The sequence below is a fragment of the Nicotiana sylvestris genome, chromosome 9, assembly GCF_000393655.2.
Source record: "Nicotiana sylvestris chromosome 9, ASM39365v2, whole genome shotgun sequence".
Taxonomy (NCBI): Eukaryota; Viridiplantae; Streptophyta; class Magnoliopsida; order Solanales; family Solanaceae; genus Nicotiana; species Nicotiana sylvestris.
Window position 1 is genome coordinate 128852951 of NC_091065.1, and position 12333 is coordinate 128865283.

The following is a 12333-nucleotide window of genomic DNA, read 5'->3' on the forward strand; positions in this document are numbered from 1 at the left end:
GCGGTGGAAGCTTCGCGGCTGCGGTGGGGACTCCGCGACCGCGGTGGTATTTGTGCGGTCTGCGGTGAAAAAGGCCAAGCCTTCGCAGCCGCGCTCGATTTCTTGCGGTCCGCGGTGGAGTCCTGTGCGGCCGCAGTGCATTTCTTGCGGTTCGCACAGGACACTGGACCGCAGTACCTCATGAAGACCTGTGCGGCCGTAGTCCATTTTGTGCGGTCCGCACAAGGGGTCTGAGAGGGGTATAGACGAGATTTTCAGTTATTTTGCACTTTTCAAAAATCCCAAAAACATAAGAGGCGATTTTTCAAACAACCTTTCTTCTCCAAATCAATTGTAAGTCATTTTTAACTAGTTTTCTTGAATCATTAACATCTTTTAACATGATTTCAACTTCAAATCAATTATTTTCATGGGGGAAATTGGGTGTTTTGGGTAGAACCTAGGTTTTTCAAAAATTGGGGATTTGGACCTCGATTTGAGGTCCGATTTTAAAACAAATTATATATTTGAGCTCGTGGAGGAATGAGTAATCAGGTTTTGGTTCGAACTTCGGGTTTTGACCACATGGGCCCGGGGGCGATTTTGACTTTTTGGGTAAAACTTTGGAAAACTCATTTTGATGCATTCAAAATCGATTCATTTAGCGTTTATTGATGTAATTAAGTAAATTGTGACTAGATACGAGAAAATTAGCGGTGGAATCAAGGGGTAAAGCTATAATGGAACCTTGAGTTGTGTTCGTGGCATCGAGGTAAGTGTTTGATCTAACCTTAGCTTGAGGGATTAGGAATTGAGTCCTATTTGCTATGTGATAATTGTCGAGTACGACGTATAGGCATGGTGACGAGTATCTATACGTTGGTGTCTAGCATGACCATGAGTCTTTATATTGTGAATATCATGATTTTGTTGTATCTTTCATGCCTTGATGATGATTTCTATATGTTGTGAAAAGCTTGTGAAAGGAATGGTGACCTTTGAACATCGAGGAGCATTGGCTCAAGTTATATTACAAATTGTGAAAGGATATGAGACGATTGACCCCTTTGGAGCACTGGCTCAAGTGGTAAAGTGAGTTATGAAGTAAAAGTGAAAGAAAGAAAAAGAGTTATCAATTGTTCCCTTGCCGGGATGTTTGTTGTTTTGTTGATTAGCTCCCTTGCCAGGCTATTGTTGATTTATTTGTTGTTCCCTCTCCGGGATTTAATTATTTAATTGTTGTTCCCTTGCCGGGATCTCTGTTACTATTTTGTTTATTCCCTTGCCCCCTTTGCTTGTGATTGTTGTTTGGGTGAGGAAGAGTGTAAAGCACGAAGGGTGATGTCGTGCCGCACGACGTACCATTCTGTGCCGAATCTATTGATTATATGGTGAGGAGAGAGAGTAAAAGCATGAAGGGTGATGTCGTGCACATTTTGATTATATGATTGTTTTGGTGAGGCTGAGAGTAAAAGCACGAAGGGTGATGCCGTGCAAATTGTTGACTTCTGCTTCATTGTTGATATTCTAGTTATGTTGTTTCTTTCCTTACTTGATGTCTTGCTATTCGGAACAATTATCTCCCCCACAACATGTTTCCCCCTCCCACATTGACTGGTTATTTCTATATTTCTTTTCCGCTATATATATATATATATATATATATATATATATAAACTGCACAGGTTTATTTGGTGGTCTGGTCCTAGCCTCGTCACTACTTCGCCGAGGTTAGGCTAGACACTTACCAGCACATGGAGTCGGTTGTGCTGATACTACACTCTGCACTGTGTGCAGATCCAGGAGCAGCTTTTGGACAGTAGTTGGAGTGCTTCCTTCAGTCCACCCGAAGACCCAAGGTAGACCTGCAGGCGTCCGCAGGCCCTGGCATCTCCCTCTACCTCAATTTCCTGTTTCATTTCCTTTTGTTCAGAAATAATGTATTGTTTTTCTTCAGACCTTATATGTAGAAATTCTTAGACAATCTGTGAAACTGTGACACAAGATTTTAGGTTATTTAGTGGATTTTAAAAGTTGTAAAAGGCGTTGCTTTTAGATATTTCATCGTTACCTTCCGCTTAATTAATTAAAGTTCCGTTGTTTTCATGTTATCACTGGTATTTGTTAAAAAGAAGTAATTTGGTAATGAACTAGGTAGTTAAGGGTTGGCTTGCCTAGCTCTCATTCATAGGCGCCATCACGACTCCCGAGGATGGGAAATCCGGGTCGTGACACTTTTTTTTTTCCTTTATTCTTATTGGCTTCATAATGGTTTGAAGCGTGCCTTATATGTTAGGCGTTAGTTTCTTTCCCTTTTTTTGTTTTTTAAAAAAATTAGGATAATTAATTTTTTCAAAGGGTAAATGGGTAATTTAACTTTTAACTTAAGTCCTGTAAATACAAAGTTTTTAAAATCATATAAATGTTATTAAAAAATGTATTTGGGTGATAAATAGTTTATGAAAATTATGATTCTATTTAACTTACTCAATAAAGAGAGAAATGTTGATGCATATTGTATTTTGGTACAGAGAAGCACATTGTAGAGACATATATTGATATTGCTCGCAACAATATTAATCTTTCTATAACTTTTACATAGTTTTAGAAAACACTTGAAAAATAAGCTTGAATATCGCAAGCCTACACAGTTTAAAGAAGTTGAAGCAATATTGCTACACACATGCACAATACTATAGTTCACTTGGCCAATCGAACTTCGAACCTCACTTTTTCACAAAGAAGTAAAATAAAATAATTCATGTTTACATTAAAATAAATAAATTATATATAGGTAATAACTCGTAGAAGATCATAATAGTTTATGAGAGACTATTGAAAATCAAAGAAGATCAGAGACAACAGTAAAAGTAATTAAAAAGATGAAGAACGTTCTTAAACTTTGTTCTTATACTTTGTTTTACTACTATAATGTTAGTGATATATATAATTCTAACACTGTCTTTTCATCTAATCCATGACTCCCTCCAAATCTTTTATCGACAATTCAAAAGTGATAACTCTACCAAATTTTAACTTTGTACTGATTTTAATTAGAGGTCTAAGCTAATAGTGGAACACTGTAATTGTTTGTTTATAAGACACTTTAAATTTGTTTTCACTTTTTGAAAAAGTGCTTTCAAAAGTAGATTTTTTCTTATCTAAGTTAGCGTCTCTGATCTTCTCGCTTAACAATATGATAGTTAAGAAGTTAGTTTAATTAAAAAAATATTTCAAGAAGTTTAAAAACTCTATGTAGAAAGAAGTTTACAAATAACCTATGTGGTAATGATCAAAATCTGCAAAGAGCAACAAATTAAGCTTCTAGGTGCTTGTTACGCGAAAATGCATGTAGGATGAATACTATAATGTAGATTTTGATAAAACCTTCATATACATGTACGCGTTATGGTACAAATATGAGGATTACTAATTAACTATATGAGGACTATCAGATAACAGAAGAAGCAAAGTGAAATAGCATCGAAACAAATATGAGATGCAAAATGATATATAGGATAGCTAACTCTAGGAAATATGTTGTACCAACATGCTGGAGTGTAGCAGTGATGAAGGTCCTCGAATTTTCCATCGGCCCCACCCCCGATAATGAAGATGATAAATTCAGTTGCTATCCCCAGCCGATAGAAAAACACTACTGTAATATGACAAAGTCCATAGAAAACTCTTGTGAAGTATATGTACTTATAAGTGGAGAACTATTTTTAAAAATGATGTAGAAATCTCAACAATTAGAATAGAGAAAGGTCCGTAAAATAATTGGTTTAATTACTTCCTACCTGTTACAAACTACACATGCGTGGTACATTAGAAGCTGAAGCGCTTCATGTCCCAAGAACTTATGTATTAATTTCAAGTTTGCAATTAATTTAGAAGCTAGAGCACACAACTCCAATGCTAATGATGGTACACGCACTTTGCTTGAGTCTATTGACTTTTGGCAGATTCATTTTGTATAGTATAAATGGGGATTGTAACTAAAATTGAATATTCATCCACATTAACACTTACAATGTTTATTTACATTTTTGTACTTTGATAATAAAAAGAATATTCTATGACTCAAGGGCAAAAAAGGTCCTTCAACTTTTGATGTCTGTTTTAGTATTATATGATTTGCAAGTTAGGGCTTCTCACTTTTAGTATAATAATAATAAATAAATAAATAAATAAATATAAATATAAATATAAACATAAATATAAATATAAATATATGATATATGATTAATGTTGTGAATTTTTTAAAAGGGCAGTATGTATAAAACATCATTTTATAGGAGGTAATTTTAATTTTAGGTAGAGGATAATTTGGTCATTCAATTTTTGAAGGTTATTATGGTAAATAACTTTACCTAAAAGCCTTCATGCTTATAATATAGTATGATGATATGATATAGACTAGATGGAATTGGCCCGTGCAAGCCCAGGCCCAACACTTTAGGTTATAGCGTGTTTTTACCCGCTCAAGCAGTAAGATTGGTAAAAATAGCACGGTATAGCCAGTTTTCGGACTGGTCATTCAAAAATAGCCAGCGTTTACAAGTCAATGAAAAATAGCCACTATTTTGCTGCAACAGAGACCGGTCCAGCATAATATATTGGAGTTCGGTGCACCTGTGTATGAACTCCAGCATATTATGCTGGACCGGTATACTTTGCTGACTCCAGTATAATATACTGGAGACTGGAGCACCGGTACTTCAAACTCCAGTATATTATACTTGACAATTATACTTGCTGGAACTCAAGTATATTATGTTGGAGTTCTAGTGTATTTATGCTGGAACTCCATCATATTATGCTAGAGTTCCAACATACTTATGCTGGAACTCCAGTATAATATACTGGCGTATTTTCCGGGTTTTGAACAGTATTTTCGCTCAGATTTATCTTTACATGAAAAGTGGCTAAATTTCGATTACTTTTAAAACTGGGCTATTTTTGAACGATCAGTTGTAAATCTGGTTATTTTTGAATTTCTCCCGTAAGATTGTGCTAATACCACGATGGATATAGATATTCCTATGGCTGAACAATAATATTGGGGGCGACCTTTCAATAGAGAAAAAAATTCCAACATATTTAATTCATCATTTACATTCTATAATTCACTTTACAATGCCAACAGACTTAACCATGGAAATTCAAAAGCTACACGTATTTGCACTCATCTGGAGAACATCTGGAAAAGGTATAATGTACCAAATCTAATTCCAATAGATCTCCACTCTCCTGTATTCCAACATAAAGAATTCGCGTAAACCGGTTGCCAAAAGAAACTCTTGTCCTGCAAAGTAGATATTGTAATTCACATCAATATGGCGAAGCTTTGGGATACAACAGCTAATAGCAGTATCATAGGTGCAACATATGTATTCGGGGATAAGCAGATTATAAGTCAGAAAAGTGTGTTCAGAAGTTAGAAGTTAGAAGTTAGGAACCAGCATTACCCTTCTATCAGTAAAATTTACTCCTGTAAAAAGTGAGATTCCATTTTGATTAAGTCGTACCTTATCTAACTTCTAAGTTAAACATCTAAGTAAGACACAAGACATATTTTATAGGCTGAATTCCTAACATAGATATTTCTTTGTCATAACTTTGGGACAACAGACATAAATACAAATAAGGACAGTTTCTCTCCGTATTGGCTACTGTTATCACTTTCCGCCACAAGAAACATTTCCAAAATTTGATCAGGAGAATCTAGGGAGCCAGGCGCAGGTAATTCTCTTAGTTAAGAAGAAAATGATTAAGGCTATAAGCTTCAATAAGAAGGCGGATCTAATCATTGTACTGCTTCCCTTTTTTTCTCACAGCTCAATATGATACCACAAAAAGAGTATACAACACGTATATAACGACATAAACTAAACTATTATTCTGATCATCTCATATTCTCATTAACTTACTGCTTATGTACAATTTTGCTCATTTTACTACCACGAGAAAGACAAATTCTATTTTTTAGTCAAATGTATTATCTGTTTTAACAATAGCCTCATCTTCTCTCTTGGAGTAGAAGGAGAAAACAATATTGAAGTATCTTACTCATAATTTTTCAGTTTAACGTTCTGTTTTCTTCTTTTCCAGATTGAATCATAAATTGCAGTTACAATAGGTTTGAAAGTTCAAGAGAGACAAACTTGATTGTTAATTCTACATTACTTGGGTTGATTTTTTTATTTATCAGCAATAATATAAAATAAAGTTAAAGATGCAACATATTCTCAGTAGATAATGATCATCACTAAAGAGTGAAAATTCATCGTAAAGCACAATACCAAATAAAAAAAATAAAAAAGTACACGGTTATCTGTAAAGCAGAGATCCAAAGCAGAGAACGTAGCATGAACCAAGGTGTTCTGATTTTTTTGTTTGTTTGTTTTAGTTTCATTATTTTTTTTAAATGGGATAGACTATCTTGTAAGTTCATAATTTAGCCAAATATATTATTTGATTATCCGAGTTGAAGAGATATATTTTTCAGCTGATTCAATACAGTATATTATGGGATTCTGTCCAAAATTTTATTTTGGTTTTACCTCACCCATCACAACATCTTTTTTGGACAATCCCATAATATCTGATTGCCACAAGTTGAACTTCTAATATAGTGGATGTGTTATTCTCTTTTTTCTCTTTTTGGTCTACGTGTTTTTAACTATCAAGTTGTTCTCTTTTTTATGTTTTCGGTCTACGTGTTTTTAACTACCAACTTGGTCTTTTAGGAAGACAAAAACTGAATTAAAAAATTAGTCCAATACAAAAATAGCAAAAGAAATTAAATATCAGATAAATATGCCAAAGCCCAAAAAATCTTGAGTAACACTCCTACAAAACTTAGTTCCCTATATTTTTTATCACCATTCCACAAGATATAAGATGAAGAGGTAAAGCACATATATTTCTGCAAACAAGCATAACTAATTATTTGTCATAGCTTCCTTTTGATAAGACCCAATTAATTGCCAAATAAGTTGACAGAGAACAACACTGATAAATGAAGCAGCATAAAAATGGAGTAGACACAAGGTCTTCAAATGTAAGTTTTTGATCCTTACATTATGGGTGACCAAATAGAACATTTTATCACCCAACGGCCCCTCAATTCTGATATAAACCTATATTTATAAATATCCAATTCATGATTTCATTGGGAAAAAACTGAAAATTTGACAAAAAATACCTTAAAACAGAAGGAGAAATTGTGCAGCTAGTGAATCGAACATCAATTTCAATTTTTCCAGTTTTTCCTCAGTGAACGTGCTACAAAAGAATATCAAATTCGTTTTGAGTTCAAACTGATCAAAAATATTTAAGTGGGTAACCAGTTGTAGTGTTAAGAGAAACTGGCACCTCATAGCTAAAGCAAATCGCAGATACATAAAATAATTGAGATTGAATAATTCTATATGTCAATACTTGAGTTATGGAGTTTAAATCTGTATTAACATGGATATGTTATGAGAAAATTATCGGTCTGCCTGCAAATCTTGAATAAATTTAAATATGTAACCTGGAAAATATAGGGAAGAGTTTCTTATTTCAAATTTGCAATGGTTCCAGTCAATTTCTCTTTGACATGGATATTGCCTCATTGGCTTTTTTCCCCCAATAATCTACATAAAGGATCTAATGTCTGGCATATGCAGCAAAACCATATGACGAAAGAATTCTTCTATCTACTTTGAGGTCGGATTCTGATTCGTCAATTTGTTTTTCTCCATAATTCATTCACAAGTTCTTTTACTTTTCATGCCATGATCAAATAAAAATATTTATGACTAACCAATACCTTCAATTAAGCCATTCATAGCAAATTCGCCTGCACTGACAAATTCACTATTAACACCCAATAACCCCAGTAATACCTAACACTTAGAGTTCTTAAGTTATCCATAAAACTCATGATTATCGTCCCCAAACATACTTAGTGGACTAAATCAAACTACAAAATATTTACCTTGGGATGGGTAAGTAATTGGAGTTGGCAATTTCACAAACACATAGCAGGCCAACTGAAAACAAAGTTGACCAAAAGAAAAAATTTGAGATCTAGCAAACAATTGGTTTTAAACCCGAAGTAACACATGAACAAAGCATAGTGGTAAGAGTAAGAAATACCGTTCAAGTCAGTGACCCAAATTTCTTACACAAAGACCTTTGATAATTGTTGATGTCGAAATCGATAAACTTGAGATAAAACGAAATCTGATGATGAAGCAGAGAAAGAAACAGGATGAACAAGATGAAACTTAGAATTGTGGCTCAAATATAAGAAAGTCAGAGGCTCATGTATTCTGAAATCCCTAATTTAAAAATGACAAAACCTTCAAATACAAACAAAGATAGAAAATTATCGGATAATTGGCGGAAACCCCAGTTTCTTTTCAAGTTGTTCTTTGAGTTTCACAAACAACAAAAATTTGAACAATAAACTAAGAAGAACCCTGAAACAAAATAATCAGAGTCACCCATATGAAGGAGAAGAAATAGAACAGTAAAACTACCCTTTCAGCCATATGATTATCTTGGTGGAGCAAATGTGAAACTGTGAAAATCTCAGCAAAAACCTCAATTTTCAGTCAAAAATATTACTTTACATTCCAGAAATTGGGATTCAATTTATGAAGCAAAAAGCACCGCAAAAATCACAAGGGTTAACCGAGTAAGAAGGAGAAGATGGGCCAATTTTCCAGAAAGCAATATGGTGAAGCAGAGCAAAATTATGGTATTATGATAAAGCAGAGCAAAATTAAGCGGTGACAGTTAATTGCGAAATTACCTAAGTAGTCTTTCCTAAACAACACAAATCAGTTAGTGTAGGGACACAACAAGAATTTTACCTAAAATAGGGCACTGCAAATACGAAATTGCCGTCCGTCGGCAAGCAGGGATGTCAACGGAGAGGAGCTTGTGCGCTCTTCTATATAAGTAGAATAGAACTAGTTGGCGGTAGCCCGGGCGGTGCCCGGGCCCAAGGAGCTTATAAATTTTTGATTTAACATAAAAAAAAACTTTTGTTTACAAACTGTGAAGCAAAGTTGAACAAAATCTGCATAATTTGATTCAAAATCTATACAAACTGCAGTTCTATCGGCTATATTAGGTCCTAATAGTTGTCGTGCTCTTAGGAAGCAGAGTGTTTTTGCCTTGCGACCGAGAAAACAAGCTGGTCTGGAAAATGCAAAACAAAAAATGCTTTAGCATGTGTGTAATACAAATTATCAGAATGGAAAAAGTAGAAAGTAACACATTCGTACATCACAATTATTAAAAGAAATATTTTTTTTGAAAATTCTCTTTAAATTCTTGATTGTAACATACTTTAGAGTCTACTCAACTAAATTATTTTCTTAATTCCATAAATTTTAACAAAAGAGGAGGGATAATGTATTGGGTATAGCGAATACATTAGTTATAATTTGTGTTTGAATTTGTTTGACTTGCTTTATAGTCTTATATGACATTAGTGCAGATGAAGTCTTCTGTACAGGAACTACACTTGGTGTTGCACCAATAGAAAGTATCTAAATACATCAAATTTAGATATTTGTACCCTGCCGAAGTAAGGAACCCTGATAGTTGAAATAAAAATATTTGCTAGTGCTAGAAGTTAATGAATGTTACTCTGTAGCGTCAAATCTTATGATGTTTAAGAGTCTTATGGAGAATGAATTATGTACCATTTAGCATTTCTCACTATTTTTTCCACCAAGATATGAACGTTCCTGATCTGCTCAATTTAGGCGTTGTCCATCTTTCTTTTATTTGTAGGCATATAAATTTATTACTACTAAAGTAGAGACATATTAACACAATAATATGAAATATAAAGCATAACTATTTAGCATTATTAATAAGCATATGGCAATAGACTAAAGAAGTGCATAATCATCTATATAGTCGAAGTCATGTATTTTAGTAGAAGCATTGTTTCTGCTTCCCAAGCCAGCACTTTGAAGAACTTGTGAAATCAAGCCATTATATTTCCAACCAAATTTATCAACCAAAAAAAAAAACATAGAAACATCGACAAGATGTAAACATGTAGGTTAACACTACTATAAATTTACATATCCAGAACAATGTCTTTCCTTAGACATAAAGAGCTTTTTAAATCATTTTCTTTGTTCCTTCAATGATCATTTATCAATATTGTAGGGCTGGTGATAGTTATTATTTCTTCTAATTTAGGTTCTAATAATATATTTTCTACAGACTTTATATATTTCCAATGGTACTGTAATTCTATATGTGATTCATTCAGGGATAAACATTTTGCTGAAGAATAATGATTAGCTAAATTAATTCCTAAAGAAAATAATTTTAATTAATACTGACACAGGTCTTTCGAGGAAGTGCAACAATTAACTCTCAGAAGAAAATTAGAAAAATGAAGTGATACTCAGATGTGCAAACATGTAAGTTTGTCTGTGTAGAGACAATGTCATAAGGGACCATCTAGGTTTATTCCTCTAAACATGTAGACCAAAAATTCAAAGAGCAATCTGTTGCAAATTGCCACAATGGAAGACTAAATAATCAGAAAAATATTTTAAATATTCTGAAGGCTTTGTATTATGTTGTACAGTACATTTTAATATTTCAGAAAAATCCCCAAATCAGGAATGTTTACCTGTTAGTCCAAACTATATATACAAAAATACATAGTAGTAGTCGAACCAAAGTCCAAAATTGCATGTATAACTAAGGATATTAAAATAGATACTTTAACAAAGTGAGAATACTCCTCAGATTTCAGTTGTGCTGACCAATTAACTTCCGTTTTTTCTCTTTTAAGGATAAATTCAAGAAGCAACACGACAAAACTAAGATTTTTATGTAACTAAACCATTCAGTCAAACATTACTAGAAATAATTCATACACAAAATAGCTATCTATAAGGAATAGCAATTTTTACCTTTTTTTTTTGTTCCAAGTACTACTTCTCGTCTTTATCTCCCGGGATACATGAAATTATAATCTAACTCTAAAGGACATAGATGGATTAACAAGCATATGCAAATTTGAAATACCCCAAACATTGCAACAAAAATTGCTGACTGAAATTGGAATAGAGAAATTTTAGGGGCCTGGATTATACAAATTGCATAAAAAAATCGAGTGTAAACTGCTAAGTTGAATTAATTTAGGCGGATCCTCCAGGAAACAATCCAAACCCAACAATTGAAGGAAAAGAAACGGAAGAGTAAAACTAACCTTCTAACCCTGTGATTATCTTGATGGAGCAAATATTGAATTGCAAAAACTCAGCAAAAATCACAATCTCTTGTCAATATATAGCAGAAATTGATGCGTCAGCGGAGAAGCCAAGGGAATCTAAACAAAGCGAAAAGAGAGATGCGAAGGAAAATCTTGGTAAAGCAGAGATTTAGGCGATGGCAGTCAAAGTGGCTTGCGAAATTACCTATGTAATCTTTCTCTAAACGACTCAAATCAGCCAATACATGCAATTTGGATAGCACAAGAGCAGTAAGGACGAAATTGCCCCCACCAGCAAGCAGACATGTCGACGAAGAGGTGTCTGCTTCACCTACTATACTCGCACTTCTAATATAGTAGAAAGAGAATATATATCGAGCAACTTTAACAGCAAAAATTTAAATATTAAAAACTTTAGTTGTCTTGTAGTAGTTGTTATTTCCTGGAATTTTCTTATATATTCTGGTCAGTGGCAGATCCAAAATTTTGTGCAAGCGGGTTCAATCTTAGAAGTATATAACTTTAGTCGTAAATAGTAGTTGTCAAGTGGGTTCAAATAAATATTTATACAAAATTTACACAACTTTAATCCTAATTTATACATATACACAATATTATTTTTTTATGAACCCGCTAGCCACCACTTGAGTCCGCCACTAATTCTAGTACTGAAATATATTATAACCAAACAACAATTTTCTGAAAACTGATTCAAGCAAACCACTTTCTTTCAAAATTATATAAAAACCAAACAAAATTCAAATGTCCAGTTAGAAACTACTCCATCCGTTTCAATTTAAATGACAGACTTTTCTTATTAGTCCGTTCAAAAAAGAATGACATATTTTTATATTTGGAAACAACTTAACTTTAATTTTTTTTATTTTATCCACTTTACCCGTAATGAGAAGCTTTGTTGCTACAGAAATGTCATGGCCCTACAAAGCTTTTGCCCGTTAACTTTTAGGACTACATATTTCAAAAATCTTATTTTTTTTCTTAAACTTTGTGTCAAGTCAAACTACATCATCTAAATTTAAACGGAGGGAGTACTAGCTCCAGTTGTGAAGCCATAAATTATAAACAACAATATCCAAATGCCA

At 33.5% G+C, this 12333-nt stretch overlaps 1 long non-coding RNA gene across 5 annotated transcripts; it reads right to left on the reverse strand.

Moving 5' to 3' along the window:
• Positions 1 to 5032: 5032 nt before the first annotated feature.
• Positions 5033 to 11577, reverse strand: LOC104240002 (uncharacterized). 5 transcript variants are annotated; one of them, XR_011402471.1, is made up of 6 exons: positions 11228 to 11577; positions 8850 to 9180; positions 8128 to 8214; positions 7967 to 8021; positions 7190 to 7269; positions 5033 to 5287 (listed from the first exon to the last, which is right to left on the reverse strand). It is a non-coding gene; the product is annotated as an uncharacterized lncRNA (long non-coding RNA). The 5 variants fall into 5 exon arrangements; XR_714278.2 differs by having other exon boundaries at positions 8128 to 9180; XR_714281.2 differs by lacking the exon at positions 7190 to 7269 and having other exon boundaries at positions 8128 to 9180.
• Between the last annotated feature and the right edge of the window lie 756 nt (positions 11578 to 12333).